The sequence below is a fragment of the Pleurodeles waltl genome, chromosome 4_2 (assembly GCF_031143425.1).
Source record: "Pleurodeles waltl isolate 20211129_DDA chromosome 4_2, aPleWal1.hap1.20221129, whole genome shotgun sequence".
Taxonomy (NCBI): Eukaryota; Metazoa; Chordata; class Amphibia; order Caudata; family Salamandridae; genus Pleurodeles; species Pleurodeles waltl.
Window position 1 is genome coordinate 656343914 of NC_090443.1, and position 19988 is coordinate 656363901.

Genomic DNA, 19988 nt, shown 5'->3' on the forward strand with positions numbered 1-19988 from the left:
GTCATGAGTGGCCCCAGTGACCTCACTTTGCTGCCCACAACATCTCTTCCAAGGACCCTATCCCCACGAGCCTGTGCCCCTGGCCCGGGTTGCACTCTCCAAATGGTTTCTGGTCCTTCTACATTAGGAGTGGCGATTTGTACTTCAGGGTTCAGGACTAGGGAGCGCAAGATTTTACTGACCTTGCTAGGTACAGAGGTTGAGGTGTGTCTTGCTGCCTGAGTTGTTGTAGCAGCTGGGCTGGGACATTTTGGTGTGGGTACAGAGAGACTCACTGTTGCTATCTGACAAGGCTGACCATATGTGCCAGGTTCATCATCCATGTCCACATGTCCAGGAGTGTTGTCATCCCTGAAGGCTTCATGTGGGCATGGGATAGGAGTCTGTTTATTAGGCAGTGTCTGCCCAGGTACAGTGCCAGTTCGACCTGTTGAGAAATTGAGTACATTGTTATTAGTGGAAGTGTGGAATCTCCATCCAAATGTTTATTATTAGAGTAAGTAGAGACCAATGTAAATGTTAATAGGCAGGGTTTACTATTGTGATATAGTTCCACGGTATTGAAGTTGTTGACAAGACATTTGTGGAGATTGCAAAAACTATTAGGATTGAGCAGCTCATTAGAGCTTGTATTTTGGATTATGGAATGAACATGACATCTAATAAACAGTTAAGGCAACACAGTGGACAAGTAATATGTATTTGACCTATTCTAGACCTTGTTGTATAAGATGCAGGGGAACACACAACTTGGTTGTAGATGTAGCAGTAGACATAATGTGAGCAGTGAGTGACCTGCCACTTCCAATCGACTGAAGCAGGTTAATGCCTTACAACTCCTTGATGTGCACAATTGGTAAGGTGTCATTCATGGCATCAATAGTGTCATTTGGGGTTACCAGGACAACATTAAGCTACATAGGCATACACATCTCAGAGTTAGGCATGATATGTAGATTGCTCACTCCATGTTAAGAGAACATCAGTTGTGACATGGCTTGCATGTGTCTTTGTGCAAGTGCACAATGGCATCTTGTTTTGAGTTACAGAAAGTGGGCCTTGTGGTAGTTTAGTCATCTCACTTTCAGGCTCCCAACACTAGTCCAATGTTGAACTCCATAATGAGTAAACATCAGCTGTGACATGGTTAATAAGTGTTTTTGGGCAAGTACACAATGGCCTCTTGTTTTGAGTTACAGAAAGGGGGCCTCATGGTAGTTGTAGTCATGTCACTTTCAGGCTCCCAAAACTAGACAAATGGTGAAATCCATGATGAGTGAACATTAGCTGTTACATGGTTAACAAGTATCTTTGGGCTCATTTAAATAAAAAATATTTAAATTTAGCAAATAATTATTTTGCCAAAGAATTAATCAATCCTCAAATGTCTCTCTTCTGGATAGTTTTTGACAGAAATCCTCCATGCTACCAGTACTTGGCATGTTTTAAATATTTATTTAACAGTTTCGAAAATACCACACTTGTTATAAAAACAGTTTTTGAATTATTTAGAAAAATACATTTGTGCTCCCCAAGTGCAAAACAAAAACACCATGAGAAAAAAAATCAAAACAGTACATTAATATTTCTTAACATAGTTTAGTGGTTGTATCTGTGAAAACCCAGACAGCCTTCCTTGTTTTCTAACCAATTATATAAATAACTCAGTTCCTAATTTGCCACAAAGGAAGAGCAAGAGGTCCGTCTTGTAAGCTGCTGATGACGTTTCAACCCTTATTATGGATGCAAGGGTCTCATCAGGACCAAAAGTAACCTGGGAAATGGCCGCAATATGAAGCTAAATAGTGGAACATGACAGTGTCACAGCTGCTGCATCTTGTCGAATGTGACCATCTAATAATAATGTCTGACAAATTACTTGGGCTTGGATTAGTTCATAGTGAATAATCTCTCTACATCTCAACACTTGACAAATGTTTAGTCTGACATACCTGTTGCCACACTGCAGTTAAGTTGCACCATACATTTACATGTTGATACATACCATGGGTCCTGGGATGATCTTTTGATATTAAAACACTTATAGATCCCATTTCAACATATATCATGTGATGGAGATTGATACATGTGATGTTATCTACAACAATACACATTGACAATCTACTTTTCCTGATACTTTGGGTATTGCAGGGTATCAAAGTAGAAGGACAACACAATGGCAAAATCTGAGATGTGAGCATACAGAACATTGAAGTTTTGTGACAGTTTTTGTGGTGTGACTTACCGGACTCTGCTCCCTCAGCTATTCCTGTCAAGCACTCAGGAGGTAGAATGGCCAAGACCTTCTCCTCCCAGAGAAAGAGTTGTAATGGGGTGCTGGAACCTCCACCAACAGTCTTCAGGGAATCCAGGGGTTGCCTTGAGGCAAGGGAATGCACCTTCCCTCTAAGGTCATTCCATCTCTTCCTGATATCCTCCTTTGTGTGCAAGGTGGGGCCTACAGCATTCACTCTGTTGACTATCCTTTGCAACATTTCCATTTTCCTACTGGGAGAAGTATGTTGGACGTGGGCTCCAAACAGTTGTGGCTCTACTCTTATGATTTCATCCAACATGACTCTCAATTCATCCTCTCAAAAATGTGGAATTTTGGGATGTGACATGACTGAAATTAAAGTGGGTGAGAGTGACAAACTACACAAGTGATATTTGGGACAAAAAATGATAAATTAGTAAAAGTGTGCGAAAGGTGTAAAATGGCATAGGAAAAAAGGGCTGCCTTATGTAACAAATATTACAAAAAGTAGTGTGGTCTCTGTCTTCCTCTGCTGAAGTGGAGAGGCAAAGGATCACAGTCTGGGATGAGATGTATTTGATAGTGTGATTTGCAGGATGTCCTCCATGTTGTTTTTGAATCCATCCAATGGCCACTCTTCTGGTGCCTTGCTGTGAGCATACCATGATGGCCGACTGCCATCAGCTAACAGCGGCAAGGGGGCTGCCATGTCAACTATGTTTTTGTAATAGACTCACCGATTGGCTGTGGCCATGGTGGTGACAGAGTATGCATCGCCAACATTGCAGCCCACCACACGGCTGGTGGGCAGAAAAATGTCTACATGGTTCAAACTCCATACATCGCAACACAGTGACCAGGAAACAGCCGGTGCAATAGTCTTCTTGGAACCGCCACCTTGGCAGACTGGTGGTTCAGCCACCAAACTCATAATTGGGCCCCTAGAGTATAAACAAGCTGAACTCAACTGGTCACAGCATTCATAGGATCCACTTTTTTCCTGTGTGAAAGCATCTTCAAACTGAATCTATACAATTTCTTTTCAGCAGAAATCTCTTCTGACAAATTTTTCATCTCCGTTTTCTCAAATTTCTTATGTATGAAGTTACATAATGAGCAACGGTTATATTGTTGTGTGTCACAAACTGAATATCCGTATTGGCATTCAATAGTTTCAGAATGACAGGATTGTAGTCATTGATATATTTCAAAGCCTCTGTTCCTCTCAGTTTGTAGGTGTTTTGGGGTGATTTACAAGAAAGTGTATGTCTTACTGCACACAAAAAAATAATGACTCTTCCTTTTGAAATAAAAGGTCTTGGAAATCCAAAATGACATTTTGTATAAAATGTTCCTTTGTTCTGTATTTTCACTGACATTACCTCCCATGTGTATGTGGTTGAAGATGCAAAACGTGCTGTTTTAGGCCTTTTTCCTTGCTTTCTTTTGGGATGCTACATATAACATACTGTTTTAGAAAGAAAGTATAGACTCAGCTGTGTGCATTCTAAATTCTGGTGCATCTTTTACCAACAACAGCATCTGAACATAAGGAGCACCTCTTGTTTGGTACTCTTTACGCCAAAATAAATCAGTAACTTCTCAAAGAGATGGATTTTTTGTTGCAGACGAAGGCAAGATCCAAAGAGCAAAGTTTTCCTAGTGTCTTAAAATTGATGTCCTTAATGTTAGAGTTTGCTTTTCTCAAAAAGTATTGTATGTCATCCCATACATATTCTGTACAAGTAAGGATCACAAACCAAGCTGGTACACCTAAATTTCGCATAGTACACTTCAGTTCACCATGACGACGATATCAATACTCATTGGTCCCACATTTGCATGCCATCAGATTTATCAAATTGTACTCCAACTTCTCTTCTTTTCCATGAATTTTGTCAAAAAATTATTTTCCAGACATATTTTGTAGATTAACTCTTGTTTTAGGAATGTGGTTAACAGCGTATGATAGTCCCCACAAATCACTCTCAAATAAGTATATGGATCACTTTGTCAAAATCTATGATCCTCTACTCTGAATATAATCTTGACCTATACTCAGCTGCAGGTATTGACACAGAACAATCACTGGAGCTCCTTTTGCTTGTTCCACCTGATAGAGTTCAGTGGCACCCCCATAAACTCTTTTGAATGCAGTAGATGGATAGTGTAGTGCTCATATATTTCTTCACATCTACTCCTATCCACTTTTTCAAACTGTCCATTTGAAGGCAATGTTTCTTCCTCCCTGCAACTTCCATGTGCAATGACATCTACATCTTTGTAATACACAATATTCTGTTTGAAATAGAATGTAGCTTTCTTCACCTTACATCACACTAGTTCCTTCCAGTTTTTTTGTTTTTCGTGGACTGATCACTGACTAGAATAAAAAGCGTTTCATCCACATCTCTCTCTACACCCACAGTTTCAATATTGCATTTAACATCTAAAGGTAATTACACAACTCCACTTTCAAGGCCTTTTTGTAGCTCAGTCGGTGGCAGTTCCCACTGTCGGTTTCCATACACATTATAGCTTGAAAAGGGTGTCTAGACTGTGTCAGTATTGTTTCCTAAATATTTAGATGTCAAAGTTCCTCTGTAATTTGAACCTACTCAAACTTATTATGTATTGCTCTGATAGCCATTTTGTTCTTCTCAAATTTATCATAACAATACTTTCAGGTGCCCTGGCATATTGACAAGTTAAAACCTTCTTCCCCAAATAAGTACACTGCAGATTTTGACCACTTTTCTCTGTTTTCTTGTAGAGTTGTCAATACCACTAAAACATTTTGAATGTAGCTTTTGTAGTTAGTCCACTGACAACAAATACAAACATAGTTTGGTTTCTCAGTAGACACTGCATTACAGTTGGCTATTTCTCGTGCAAGGTAATCAGTACTAATATATGTGCTCTGTTGCTCTACACCTGAACATACTATTGCATGATTTTGCCCAGACCCCACTTCAGGACTACCGAAATGTAACTGAATATCTTCACAAAAACTTTCAGCCTCTGCTACTATACCATACAAATGTGCTTTATTTGTCCTAAACACAAAGCAGGACATTTTACAACTTCAAGTATTCCAACTAATTTTTTCATTTTTGAATGATGAAGAGCCAACATTCGAAAATGCTGAAAGGTGCTTGTGCATACATTTTTGGATAGACATGCCAATTTGTTTATTTCCCCTCTTTGCATGGATCTAATCCTTGCAACATTGTAATTTTCTGCTTCACACTTTTACTTGGAAATGTATCTAGAAAATATATCACTTGATTCCTGCCAAACACTACAAATACTACCACAGTCTAATTTATTCGCATGGTCATGTCTACACCTTCCTTGATCCTCTTCAGCTATCTCTTCTTCTACATTTCTATTAACCTTCTCCTCTTTTGCAATTTAGAGTATCATGTTTTACCTCACAGCATTGGCCAGTTGTTTCAACGGCATGCAGTAAAGCATTCTCTTTTTTTCTCCATAGACAAAACTGTTTTATCCAGTATTCTCATACTGTTTATTATCAAGATAAAAACTTTACACTTCAAGGCAACTGATTATCAACCACACTCTCAATATGTTCTTTTTGCTTCAATGCTACCCTTCTCCTCTTTTACTGCTTCATGTTCCATACCAAACTCTGTACTACCCTACCTCTAAACATTCTCATTTGTGTTTCTCTGAATTGTGCCTGCCTTCGTGTCGGATTAGGTGTTTCTTTAAAAACATTTCTACCTTCAATAACCTTTTTACTTAGCAGGTTCACTTTAAACCTCACTTTTTATTTGCAGTATTATCCAAATGTTTTATTTCTCCATAAACACCTTAGTTCTCTTATCAGCAACTCTTTTTTCCCACTCCATCATGTCCCTTTTTCATCTCAGTTGCATGCAGGTAGTACTGCTTCTTCTTTTTTTCTCCTCTCTTCCTTCCTTGCCACTGTAAATCCTCTCCTTTCAAATAGATATCTGAAAAACAATTACAGAGTACATTTAGATGTGTACTACATCATATCATATTACATACTGTAAGCAAGTGAATACCTACGTAATTGGTTATGTTAGTGTGTTATTACATTCCAGAGGTGTTCAACATTATATCGCTACTCCCTCCCAATCAGGAGTTACAGTTTATTAAGTTTAATAAGGAATCCCCCCAAAGTTATCCTATGAGAGGAATAGGCCTCACAGTAGTTAAAAAGAAAGCTTGGGCATATTTCACTACCAGTGCATTCAGATCTTAAAAGTACATTTCTTACCTTTTAAGTACATAGCACCCTGGTCTATAGACTATCTAGGTCTTACCTTAGTGGTGACTTTTATGTAATAAAAGGGACATTTAAGGCTTGGCAACTTGGCAATTGCAGGCCTGTGATAGGTTTGGCAGGCTACTCATATGGGAGGCACAATCAGTGCTGTTGGCCCACTAGTAACATTTAATTTAAAGGCCCTGGGCATAGGTAGGGCATTCTACTAGAGACCTTCTGATATATTGAATATCTCAATTCTGGATCAACTAGGTGTCAGCTTTTTGACTGGGTATGTTATTGACTGTATGGATATCCCAATAGGTATATACGTGGCTGTATGTATTGGTTACAGGCTGTGCTAATCAGTGTTTGGGTGTGTAACTGTGTATGCAGGTAGCTCTATTGATGGTGGATACATGAGTGCTGCGTACGTGTGTGAATGTATGTGTAAGTGCCTCTATCACTGTCTGAGTGGGTGTGTAAGTGGCTGTATGGTTTTGTAAATAAGAGAATGAGTGCCTGCATGGGTAGGTGACTGAGTGTATAACTTGCTGTATGGGTGTGTAAGTCATCCGTAACTGACTGACCTAGTGCTGGGTACAGCAATGTTTGTAAAGGTGTGAGTAGGTGTGACAGTGCCTGTATGGGTGTATGAATGACTATGTAAGTGGATGTGTAGGCAAGTAAATGGGTGTGTGAATGGATTATGGGTGTGCAACTGAGTATGTCACTGTCTGGCTTTATGAATAATGGGAGTATTGGTGCTTTGATGGAAGTATAACCTGGTGTATAAATGCCTACCTGACTGTGTGAGTGGTTATAAATGACATACTAATAAATGACATGCTGTAACTAAAAAACAATTTCTCATTTCAAACGCATTCTTTCATAGATGCTTTACAAAGCAAGTATACTTTCTGTAGACAAATTCCTCTTTTTTCTTCCCGGGCCACTATGTTTTAGTTAATGTCCTTATCTAACCTCCCTTCTTTTTTGTGTAACCTTTTCTCAGCCTTTAAGCAGTTATAAATGTTTTTACATATAGTTTTTTTACAGTACTCCCTAATTCACATACCAGTAAAATCTATTTGCTGTTCTCCAATTGCTGTTCTCCAGTATTCCTCTTAAAATCTCTTTTGGTGCAAATCTGGAATCAGAAATGTAGTAATGCTCTTCTACTCTCAGTACAAAAGTACCAAATAATGGCTATCCTTGCCCCTCTCCTTTCACTGATACTGCTGCGCTTAGCAAGTTACAGGCTTCCTTTCATTTATTATTATTGTTATAACACTTCAGAGTGGTCAGTATTTTTTAACCCTTTCTAATATGCCCAAGTTGGTAGTGTTTTTGGCCGGATTTGCAGATCCACTGATGCACTCAGTGCATCCCCCATGCAAAGTTGCAGCAGCTCTGCAGATCCACACAGAAGCCAATAAAAGCTGTTCATGCTTCAGATTAATGTTTTACTTTTGAAAACGTACTTAATGAAAACCCAAACACTCCCTAAGGTGCAATGTTTGTGCACCATTCTGTTTGAGTTTCACAGTGCAGTGTTTCTGTTCCACTCCCCCAGAATCTTTTAGCTTAATTTCCAGGGTGACCATGTTTGTAACACTCTCTAGCTACCATTAGGCCAAAAGCTTACATTGCTTATTCCAAGCAGCATATTATTTTCAAAATAAATAGTAGCAGGTGTGGTTGACTGGTTGCAATTTCAAGCATGACCCTAACACTACTTTAAAAAAAAAAAAAAGATTCAAAGCCAATGACAGATGTAGTTACTTTTCATCCAAATTACTACGTAATTTTAGTTCTCTGCACATATTCACCATCCAATCAAATATGCTTTCCTATATTTTAGGTGTTGTCCTCCATTATACCTGCCTTTCATTTCAAAATTTGCCTCATTCATCTGCAGTCTTCTCCTGTGTTCTACTCATGTTTGTCTCCAAAATGGTGGTAGTTTGGATTGTGGTAAAAAGTTATGTGTGTTTGGCCAGAGAGAGTATTAGAAAGAATGGTGTTAGAAATGGCCTTTCTGCAGGGTCACCCCCAAACCTTTTGCCTTACTCCTTCTCTTTTTCTGACCTCATTTTTGCTGGCTTTAGGACTCTGCGCACTTTACCACTGCTAATCAGTGCTAAAGTGCATATGCTCTCTCCTTAAAACATGGTGACATTGGCTCATACCCATTTGGCTTATTTAATTTACTTGTAAGTCCCTAGTCGAGTGCACTACATGTGCCCAGGGCCTGTAAATTAAATGCTACTAGTAGACTGTAGCCCTAGTTGTGCCACCCACATAAGTAGTCCCCTAACCATGTCTCAGGCCTGCCTCTGCAGTGCCTGTGTGTGCAGTTTCACTGCCACTTTAACTTGGTATTTAAAAGTACTTGCCAAGCCTTAAACTCCCCTTTTTCTATATACATAATTAATGCCCTAGGTAACCCATAGGGCAGGGTGCTATGTAGACAAAAGGCAGGACATGTACCTGTGTAGTTTACATGTCCTGGTAATTTTTGCACTGCTGAGAGGCCTGCTCCTTTCATGAACTTACATTAGGGCTACACTCATATATTGTTTGAGTGATAACGTTTGATCTAAAATGAGTAGGAAGGTCATATTTAGTATGGCCAGAATGGTAATACAAAATTCTGCTGACTGGTGAAGTTAATATTACTATTTTAGAAATGCCACTTTTAGAAAGTGGGCATTTCTCTGCACTTAAATCCTTCTGTGCCTTACCATCCACGTCTGGCGAGGTTCTGTGACAGCTCCCTTGTGCATTCACTCAAACCCCAAACACAGGATGCTCAGCCTCATACATCTGAATTTTGAATAGGTCTTCCAGGGCTGGGAGGGTGGAGGGCCTGACTCTTGCATGTCAAAGGACAGTAGCCTGCCCTCACAACCTACTGGGACCCTGGCAGACAGGATTGAACTAAAAGGGGACCATGTGCACTTCTAAGCCACTCTTTGAAGTCTCCCCCACTTCAAAGGCACATTTGGATATTTAAACAGGGCCTCTGCCCCTACCAACTCAGACGCTTCTTGGGGTAGACACTCTACCTCACAGGCACTTCCTGGAGAAGAGAACCTGAACCAGAACCTGCATCCTGCCAAGAAGACCTGCCTGGCTGCTCAAAGGACTCACCTGTCTGCTTTCTGTGAAGGACTGTTGCCTTGCTGTTGACCTGTCGCCTTGCTGCTCTCTGGCTGTGGTGAAGAAGTGTTCTCCAAGGGCTTGAATGGAGCTTGCCTCCTGTTCCTTGAAGTCTCAGGACCAAAAAGACTTCATCTCTACAAGGACTCCTTGTGCGGCGAAATTTGATGCACAGCCTCCAGAAATGACGCACAGCCTCCACCACGGCAAAATTTTCACCGCATGCGAACCAACTTTGCAACCAGAAGATCGACACATCACCAGCTTAGTGACCGGAAATTTGATGCATGGCCTCACCGGATTGACACACCGCTGAGCCGGAACGATGCAGCCCAACTTCCAGAGAGGAATCGATGCAGGGCCTGCCGTGCCGTACAAAATTCAATGCAACGCCCACCAGATTGATGCAGTCCCTGTGACTTCGTCCTGCCAGCGCCGGAAATCCACGCATCATCCCCGGGGCTTCTGAAAACCCTGCAACCCAAAGAGGATCCATGACCGAGTGCCGGAAACCGGTGGACAGCCATCCCTGCTTGAAAACTAAATAACGCATTGCTGTGTGCAGCACGAGAAATCAACGCACACCCCTTTCTTTCCACGCTTCTCCTCCTCTGCGGTTCTTTGCGGAGATTTTTCACGCGAACCAGTTACTTTGTGCTTGAAAGAGACTTTGTTTGCTTTTAAAAGACTTAAGACACTTTGGGGGTGATTCTAACTTCGGCGGGCGGCAGAGGCCGCCCGCCAAAGTTCCCCCACCAAAATACCGCTCCGCGGTCGAAAGACCGCTGAGGGTATTTTGGGATTTGCCCTGGACTGGCGGGCGGCCTCCAAAAGGCCGCCCGCCAGTCCAGGGCAAATCAACCTTCCCACGAGGACGCCGGCTCAGAATTGAGCCGGCGTAGTTGGAAGGTGCGACGGGTGCAGTGGCACCCGTCGCGTATTTCAGTGTCTGCATAGCAGACACTGAAATACTTTGTGGGGCCCTCTTACGGGGGCCCCGCGGCACCCCCTACCGCCATCCTGTTCCTGGCGGGAGACCCCCAGGAACCGGATGGCGGTAGGGGGTGTCAGAATCCCCATGGCGGCGGAGCGCGCTCTGCCGCCATGGAGGATTCTGCAGGGCAGCGGGAAACCGGCGGGAGACCGCCGGTTTCCCGCATCTGACCGCGGCCGAACCGCCGTGGTCAGAATGCCCTGCGGGGCACCGCCAGGGTCGGCGGTGGCCGCCGGGGTCAGAATGACCCCCTTTATATCACTTTTCAGTGATATCTCAACTTATACTTTTTGCATTTTAATTGTTTTGACCTGCATTTATCCAGATAAATATGATATATTTTTCTGAACACTGTGTGGTGTATTTTTGTAGTGCTATATGGTGGTATTGTATGATTTATTGCACAAATACTTTACACATTGCCTTCTAAGATAAGCCTGACTGCTCAGTGCCAAGCTAAGCTACCAGAGGTTGGGCACAGGATCATTTGGATTGTGTGTGACTTACCCTGACTAGAGTGAGGGTCCTTGCTTGGACAGGGGATAACCTGACTGTCAACCAAAGACCCCAGTTCTACCAAATGGCATTGACAGGGACCTTGGTTTACTTATTGTAGACATTACTTGGGTTAGCCAGAGAGAGCTAAAGTGGCATCAATTTCTGCCTTTGGTTGAAAGCAATGTGGATTGCCAACATCCAAACCCTATGATTGTGCACCATGGTGGCAATGACCTAGACACAATTACTGGGACAAGACTGAAAATCCTAATGAAGGATGCCTTTGATAAATTAATGACATTTTTTCCACATACTGCCTTGATGTTCTCCAACATTTGACACAGACAGAAATGGTAGCGGTCAACCACATTTTATCCCCAGATAGAGAAGTCCAGAACACAATTTAATAAAAACGTTTCTGCATTCTTCTGAGACCACAGGAAAGGCTCTCGATACCACAACAATTTACCCTTAGAAATGGATGGAATATATAGAATTGATGGAGTCCATTTCACAGATGTGGGTCACAGAGTGTTCCTCAACAACTTGCAAGACCGCATCCTGAACTATGTATAGTTATCATCTACACATTCTAAACACAAAAGCTCTTTTCAGAGCCAACCCTTTTCACAAACACTGGTTTCTTTTATTTTCAAATCCTTATTCTAATTTCTCACTTGGATCTGTGGTTCTGTCATGGACCCACAAACCAAAAGCACACATTCAATACAGAACAGCAACACTTTTGGCTTTGTGATGTTTCTGTGGATCTGTTCTTAACTGAAAGCACTGATTTAAAACAGCATCACATTAAATACATTGGCCATGTGCATGGCTCTGTGGGACTGTGAGTGGATGTATCTGTTGCTTTGTGGTCTGTGACTAAGAGATTGACTGTGTGAAAGGCTGAAGGTTCTGTGAGTGGGTCTGAAGCTAACTATGTGTGTCTGTGAATGGGTATGTGAGTGCCAGTATGGGTCTGTGAGTGAGGGTTTAAGTGGCTATATGGCTCTGTGAGTGGATGTGTGAGTGGTTTGGTGGGTATCTGAGTGGGTGTGTGAGTGGCTATATTGCCTGTGAGTGGGTGCATGAGTGGCTGTATAGGTGTGTCACTGAGTTTGTGAGTGGCTGTGTGGGTGTGTGCGTGGGTCTTCGAGTTGCTCTATTGGTTCTGTGAATGGGTGTGTGAATGTCTTTATGGGTTGGTGAGTGGGTGTTGCTATAGGTGTCAATGAGTAGGGGCGTTAGTGGCTCTATCAGTCTGTGACTGAGTGTGTGAGTGGATGTTTAGGTCTGTGAGTGGATTGAGCATGGTTTTGTGGGTGTGAGAGTGGCTGTGTGAATGAGCGGGTCTGTCACAGACTATGTGAGACTGTGAATGAGTGTGTGAGTGGTTGTGTGAAGGTGTGACAGTGTGTGTGAGTGAGTGGGTTTGTGAATGGGTATAGGAGTCACTGCGTGGGTCTGTGAGTAGGTGGGAGTGACTGTGTAATTGGATGTGTGGGTGGCTTATGTATCTGTGGCTGGGTGTGTGAGTGGCTGTATGGGCCTGTGGGTAGATGTGTGAGTGATTATGTGGGTGTGTAAGTAGATGTATAAGTGGCTGTTTGTGCCTGTGAGTGGGTGTGTGAGTGGCTGTATGGGTCTTTGACTAGGTGTGTGAGTGGTTATGTGGGTGTGTGAGTGGCTGTTTGTGCCTGTGAGTGGCTGTATGGGTCTTTGACTAGGTGTGTGAGTGGTTATGTGGGTGTGTAAGTGGATATGTGAGGAACTTTATGTGTTAGTAAGTAAGTGTTTGAGTGGCTGTGTGGGTAAGTCAGTGAGTGACTGTGGGGGTGTGTGAGATGGTGTTTGAGTTGCTCTATGGGTTCTCTAAGTGCGTGTGAGAATGTCTTTATGGGTTGGTGAATGGGTGTGTGAGTGGCTGCATGAGTGTGTGAGTGCCTGTATGGGTCCATAAGTGGATTGTGCATGGTATTGTGGGTGTCTGAGAGGCTGAGTGCTGTTTATGTAAGTGGGTTTGTCACTGACTATGTGAGTCTGTGAATGGGTGTGTGAGTGGTTGTGTGAGGTTATGAATGTGTGTAAGTGGTTTTGTGAATGGATGTATGAGTCGCTGCATGGGTCTTTGAGTAGGTGTGAGTGGGTATGTGGGTATGTAATTGGATGTGTGACTGGCTGTATGGGTCTGTGGGTGGGTGTTGGAGTGGTTGTATGGGTATGTACATAGATGTATGCGTGGGTGTATGGGTCTGTAAATGGGTGTGTGAGCAGCTGTATGTGTCTGTGAGTGGGTGTGTGAGTGGCTGCATGGATCTTTGAGTGGATTGAGTATGATTTTTTGGGTGTGTGAGTGGCTGTGTGAATGACCCTGTGAGTGGGTCTGTCACTGGCTACGTAAGGCTGTGAATGGGTGTATGAGTGATTGTGTGAGGTTGTAACAGTGTGTGTGAGTGGGCCTGTGAATGGATGTATGAGTCACTGCATGGGTCTGTGAGTAGGTGTGAGTGGGTATGTGGGTATGTAATTGGATGTGTGAGTGGATGTATGTATCTGTGGATAGGTGTGTGAGTAGCTGAATGGGTGTGTGAGTGATTATGTGGGTGTGTAAGTAGATGTATGAATAACTGTATTGATCTAAGTGAGTGTGTGAGTGGATGTATGGGTCTGTGAGTCGGTATGTGTGTCACTGTCTGAGTCTGTGAGTGGGTGTGTGAGTGGTTTTGTGTGTCTGTGAGCGGGTATGTGCATATTTGAGTGGGTGTGTGAGTGGGTGTATGGGTGTGTGAGTGGGTGTGTGATTGGTTATGTGGGTGTGTAAGTGGATATGTTAATGTCTCTGTGGGTCTGTGAGTGATCATGTGAGTGTTTCTGTGGGTCTGTGAGTGTGTTCTTTTTTTCCTATTGGGGCTGATCTGTGGATCCATTACGGATTCAAATGGGGGTCGACCTGTACACCGCAGCAAAACCGTGCATCCATGCATGTGAAAAAAAATGTTTTGGGGCAAATCCTTGCCCATAAGGGGTCCCTCGCTGAAACCTATACTGCACCCATGGGGTGGGAGTCCTTGTACCATGACCCATTCTATTACATTTTATTTTAATTTGTAGACCTTGCCCCAATACCTAAAATGGTGGTCATAACTTTCCTGTTAATTGCAGCCTGCCAATAACAGCATTGTTGTTGGAATGTATATCCGTGGCTCTGCAGTTCGGGCTGTATTGCTGTCTAAAATCCCAATGGGAAAATTATGAGATCTGGCGTGGCATCTTTGATATTGTCACTGCAACATTTGCAAGAAAATTATTGATAAAAAAACTGTGCATGGTAGGGGGTATGCGTTATAGTTACCTTATAACCATAACTTTAACTGCTGAATTTCTTTGGTTTTGTGCAAAGAAATATAGAACCTAAATGTAACTTCTTTGTAACCTTTGGTTTTCTAAGTGAATATATATATATATATATATATATGGTATTTCATTCTGTGCTTCTTAATATATGGAGGATCAGTGAGGATTGAATTGGGAAGTATTCCATTGGAAGTGTAAGAAAATCAGAATATAGTTTTCTCTTAGGAAGACAATAGCTGATTGGAGGGAGGACTAAGTCTTGGTTACTTTACCAGGATTATAATTATGTGAGATAATGACTTCTGTGCCTTTATGACTGTTCCAAATGCGTTATCGAAGGAGTGGAAACTTGTGAAAACACAAAAATATGTAAATATACCATTAATGCTATTAATGAGTTAAAATTATGAAAATACATCAAGAATACAAAAACTTTATTAGAAAGTGAATTATGAAAATAAGCTATTTATCTGACGAATTTGCAGAAATATATACCCTGAAAAAATAACTTTGTCTGAAAGGCACTTTATCAAAAAGGGATATAATAATATTTTTTTTCAAATAACTGACTTCATTTGAGAACCATGAAACAATCTCACTTTTGAATTTATGGAAATATCTCCAAAGAAAAACATTTTATTGTGAGGGACATAGTATGGAGAAAAATAAATACTGTAGTAAGAAACATGTCAGACTAAGCTAAACCCTGCAAATACTGTGATTATTTGGAAAGGAAAGTTACACGTGACATTGTGGTCTTTTTATGTGCATGTACCTTTACAGAGGAGGTATAGAGAAAAGGAGAGTGCTCCTTTAAGTGTATGATTTGCACTGCACTATGGGATGGCCAAGTTGAAGGCTTCTGCCAAAACGCGTAGGCTATTTTTTTCTGGTGGCACCTCACACTTTTATTAGTATGAAATAATAAGCCTTTTGTAAGAAAGCAATAAGTCTTACCGGATTTGTGCCGTCTCCTGGGATTGCTCGAAGTAGAAATTGTGAAGTGGAGCAGTGTGAGGTTCCCTGGGTAAACATGATATATATAAATATAGATAGATAGATAGATAGATAGATAGATAGATAGATAGATAGATAGATGCTATAGTTAGGACCTAGTTTCCATTGAAAACTATTTTTTTGACTCACCGCTATCACAAAATTCACATTTCCCCCAAAAAGTGTCCTTTATGGTCTTGTGCATTGAAAGTTTCACGCTGATCCATCAAGCAGGGGCCTAGAAAAAGGGGGGGGGATACAAAAAGTGTGTTTCCTAAGTTAATTCTGGAATCGCTGGTCAGAATTACACCAAATTTGGCAAAATGGTAGCTTTTAGTCTGCAAATCGTGCTTTTAAAAAATGGTGTAAATCCTTTCAGTAGTTTTAAAGATATTAAAGGGTAATAAATGTGAATATCTAGGGCTACAGATCCAGGGAGATCTCCTGCTGAGATCTAAATGGCTGCCAACACAAGAAGAGTTTTAAAAAAAACATTAAAAAACAAAAGGGGGCAGGGTATTTACACCCTAACACTCTAGCCTTGGTCGAGGGGTCCCCGTAGAACCCTGCTAGGGCTTAAAAGTATTTATTAAAAACTATAGAGAAAACTGCAGCTGGATATGTGGAGTTTGCTGTGATAAAAAAAAAAAAAAATGTCTCCAGTGTTTTAAAGTGTTTTTGCCCCTGTGTAGGCCAGGTCCCAGGAATATTCCAAAGCATGAGGGAGGGGGCCACTCAGGGCCCTTCCTTTTGGAACTTATTGAAGTCCTCGGAAGCACCATCTTCCTGGGGTTGAAGAAATTAATATTGGAAGGCCACACAGATGCCAACAGGCCCTGGGGACCCTGCTAGGGCTTAAAAGTATTTTTTTTAACCATGGAGAAATCTGCAGCTGGATATGTGGAGTTTGCTATGATTTAAAAAAATATATATGTTGTCTCCTGTGTTTCAAAGTGCTTTTGCCCCTGTGTGGGCCAGATCCCAGGAGTATTCCAAAGCATAAAGGAGGGGGGCACACAGATGCCACCAGGCCCTGGGGACCACCACTTCCCCAGGGAAACAAAATTAATAATTTTGTCAGGGGGTCCAAACAGACCCCAAGGAACCACCACATACCCGGGGCTAAAACAAAGTATGCAGGGGCCATGTGGAGTCCCCAGGGACCACCACATCTTCAAGGCCACAATAAAAAAATAAAGCAGGGGGCCGTGTAGACTCACCTGGGCCCTGGGGACCACCACCTCCCTGGGGCTGCAGTTGAAATATGATAGGTGGCCACGCGGACCCCTGTGTCCCAGGGACCGCCATCTCCCTGGGGCCAAAATATAAGAGGAGGGACACATGCCCGGCTCCCTGGGTTATATACGGCTCTTGAACCACCACCTCCCAGGGCCAGGCCATGTCGATGACTGGAGGGGGCTGCCCAGAACCCCACCTGGAGTCATATATGGTCCTGCTACCTCCTGGGGTGCTCACTTATAGGAGGTAGCTGTTTGCTTTTGCTTGGCTTAGCTATGAAAGCTCTCATCACGCAAAAGCAAAGACTCTGCTTTCAGCAAGTGGAAGCTTTAAAAATGCTCAAGCTTGCTGAAAGCAGAGATTCTATCTCTTTTGCCACTGGCTGTCATGTGGGCAGGGAAAGAGAGTAAATTATTGCGCTCGCACGCAGGGAGCTGCTATTTGCAGCAGCTCCCTGCACACAGGAGCAAAGCCGGCTACAACAGGAGATGGGGTGCCCCCCTGTGGGCCCCATAAGTCTTTACTGGGTACCCTGGGTAGGGCCAGGGCATCCATTAACACATGACTGTGCCCCAGGAGATGGGGTCCCTGGGGAAAAATTCAGCCTAGGGAGGGGGCCACATGGCACTGCTATTCCACCCATGTATTACAGCACTCATGACATCTTGGATAACATCATTGTTAGTCTCAATGTAATATTTGCAGATTATTTAAAAACAGCAAAAAAGAAAACAGCAGTACAATAAGTAATATAAGTCTGAGTGGCTAAAATAGAACAAGAGTGTTGATCATAAAATACAATGCAATGCAATAGAAAACATTTGCTAAAAATGTATACAATTGTAGGAAGGAAAAAATATATGCTGGAAGAAACTACATAAATACATAGGAAATATGGTAATATGTAACTTCTATTTATGAATTAGAAAAATGAGAACAGCAAAGAACTGTAGACATTATGAAAAGATAGAAAACACATCATATATTTAAGGTGTATGAAATCCTATATATCATCTTATTAGATCAAAAAAGGGATATCTGGGGAAAATCAAGGACGCTTCTTAACATCATCTGACATTATTATTTTTATTAACAAGTGAGGCGAAACTGGATAAATACATAGTGAAAGCCATAAGAGATCCCTCTTTTTTTTTTTTACTAAAGACATATGAAAAACATAGCTGGTGTCCAATCTGTGATGGAAGAAAACAGCATTACAAAATGATCTGAAAGTGACATTCTGAGTTTGTTTCCAATTAGATGTTATTTAATGAAAAGCAACACATTATAAGTATTCCATAAACTTGGAACCTGGGGATGTGTGGGGCCACTGAGGTGACAAACTACCTAGAAAAATATTACAGCAAATATAAAAAGCACTGTAGGTCACTACTGCTCACACCAGTGTGAGTTCAATCTAGATTAGAATTCCCATGCTGTACCCCAAAGTGATCCTCTAGTTAAGAACCACCCACATAGAAACATAAACCAATACAATGAAGAGGTGCACTCATATATATATAAAAAGTGGATGATAATCCAACCAAGAAGATCATATCATAGGAACAAAGGTTACCCAGTTCCTTATTCAGTGAACCAACGAGGATCCATGTAGTAGTGTTATATCTAGACTTCAATGGATTTCCTTATAACATCATTCAGCTCATCCAACACGTTTCATCCAGCAACAGACTTCATCAGAGCTGTAAAATTAAAAACAACCATAAAAATCTAACATCACTTTGCAATGCAAAAAAACCCACCATGACAATGTTGTAACCTTACAATAGATATTTGAACATCACTAAAAAAAATCATATCTCGCCAACACCCTTATAAAGAATATCGGTTCGAAATAATTTAATTATTTCAGTGCCTAAAACATTTGAATTATAATGATTTCATGTCTATTGCATCAAAAAGATCTTGTTTAACAAACTGAATACTCAAATATTGGCATAATATTGTAAAAGGTATCATCTAAGACACTCACTATACCCCAAGTTTAGAAAAAGAAAATATTAAATATTCCACAAATCATACTTTACTCACTCATTGTGTTCACTTTCTCATATTGATTGCAGTCATCATATTAATCCATATTTTCACAGCCCAGTATGTGGGAGTATTGTTACTTTCTCTAGTAGAAAAATATTAACAAAGGAAAAAAGAATAGCAAGTGTCAAAATCCTGCTAATTTGTGAAAACACAATTTTCCAAAATTGATAAATAAGTGGGCATTCAAATAACATGTTTTTAAATCAGCAATGGAGCATGAACAGGACCAGGATGCAGTTGGGGAAAAAGATTTTAAAGTATTGGGGGTATGTGACATAAATTGTAATGATTTATAAATAGCAGAGGCTGGTGGATTATTGTGTAATTATGGAAAAAGTGTAATGGATATTGAGGGAGGGAAAGAAGTAGATGTCATGAGAGATGTAATATATGGGGTAATTATATATATATATATATATATATATATATGCATATATATATATCTGTATGTGTGTGTGTATATGTAGGTATATATATATATATATATATATATATATATATACAATAATTATAGAGATTGATATATATATATATATATATATATATATATATATATATATATATATATAAATATTCACAAATACATTGGATAAAATGGGATTTAGATTTCAGTAGATGAAACATCACATCACATAGTGACATAGTAACCCATAGTGACATAGTAACCCATCACCCAGAGTTTTAGATCAGGCCCCTAGTTTCCGTAGGAAAAGCATGTTTTGTTTTGCCAATAACTTTTGTACCATTCGATGAATCTTCATGAGATTTTCACAAAATTTTCTAAACTAATCTGACAGTCAATTTAGCTGCTGTATTGAATGTCAAGAGGAGGCTGAGGAAAAGGGGGCCTACTGCCTGAACTGCAGGACGGAACTTCATAAAATGTAGCAGAAATGTAGCTTTTGGTGTAGAAAGTAGGCTTTTGTGATTTGGTGTAAATCCATTTGGTAGTTTTAGAGATGTTAAAGGAAAAATAAATCTAGATATCTAGAGACATGGATGCTCAGCTATGACAGCTCTAGCCAAGCAAAAGCAAACACTTCACTTCCAGCAAGCAGGACCTGTGAAATTGCTCCTGCTTGCTGGAAAGGGAGTTTTCATCTCTTTTCCTGCCCGCAGACATGCAGGCAGGGAAAAAGATTAAAGTTTTGCTCCCGCATTTTCAGCAG

At 41.1% G+C, this 19988-nt stretch overlaps 1 protein-coding gene and 1 long non-coding RNA gene across 4 annotated transcripts in view; one reads left to right on the forward strand and one right to left on the reverse strand.

The window, feature by feature from the left end:
- ADGRL4 (adhesion G protein-coupled receptor L4) overlaps positions 1-19988 on the forward strand; it is a 918866-nt gene that overhangs the window by 743672 nt on the left and 155206 nt on the right. The gene's annotated exons all lie outside the window — the stretch shown is intronic.
- Positions 18310-19988, reverse strand: part of LOC138293159 (uncharacterized) — a 195319-nt gene continuing 193640 nt past the window's right edge. The window contains exons 2-3 of the long non-coding RNA XR_011202915.1: positions 18814-18901; positions 18310-18464 (exon numbers count right to left, since the gene is read on the reverse strand). This is a non-coding gene — a long non-coding RNA (uncharacterized lncRNA). The remainder of the gene's footprint in view (positions 18465-18813; positions 18902-19988) is intronic.